The sequence below is a fragment of the Myotis brandtii genome, unplaced genomic scaffold, assembly GCF_000412655.1.
Source record: "Myotis brandtii unplaced genomic scaffold, ASM41265v1 scaffold312, whole genome shotgun sequence".
NCBI classification, from domain to species: Eukaryota; Metazoa; Chordata; class Mammalia; order Chiroptera; family Vespertilionidae; genus Myotis; species Myotis brandtii.
Window position 1 is genome coordinate 965141 of NW_005361955.1, and position 605 is coordinate 965745.

The 605-nt window shown below is 36.9% G+C and overlaps 1 protein-coding gene across 1 annotated transcript in view; it reads left to right on the top strand.

The window, feature by feature from the left end:
* The window catches only part of GRK7 (G protein-coupled receptor kinase 7), a 64731-nt gene that overhangs the window by 49776 nt on the left and 14350 nt on the right, over positions 1 to 605 (top strand). The window lies entirely within an intron of this gene.

A 605-nucleotide genomic window follows, 5' to 3' on the forward strand; every position in this document is an offset into this window, starting at 1 on the left:
TGTGCCCGCAACCAAGGTACATGCCCTTGACCAGAATCGAACCTGGGACCCTTGAGTCCGCAGGCCAACGTTCTATCCACTGAGCCAAACCAGCCAGGGCTCATCATTGATGTTTCTATCTCTCTTTCCCTCTCCCATCCCCTCTGAAATTAATAGAAATATATTAAAAGAAAAGAGAATCAACCAATGATACATAAATAAGTGGAACAAATTGATGTTTCTCTCTCTTCCTTCCTCTCTCTAAAATCAATTTTTAAAGAAAAAAAGAGTAGAGATTCTAGAATGAATTGCAAAAAAATATTTTTTTTAATCAGAGTCTTTTCTTTAAATGGTCATTGATAAATTAACCAGGCTGAGAGGTAGTAGAGGAAAATGGCTAAACATGTAGACTCTAGAATCAGATCTGCCGGGGTTCAAATCCACCTCTTCTAGCTGTGTGACCTTGGCCAGATTACCTAAGGCCTCCCCATCTATAAAATGGAGGTGAGTGAAATACCATATCTCACAGGATTGTTGTGATGATCCACAGTATTTTTATTTTTTTATTTTTTTTAATTAAATCTTTATTGTTCAGATTATTACATTAGTTACTCTTTTTTCCCACC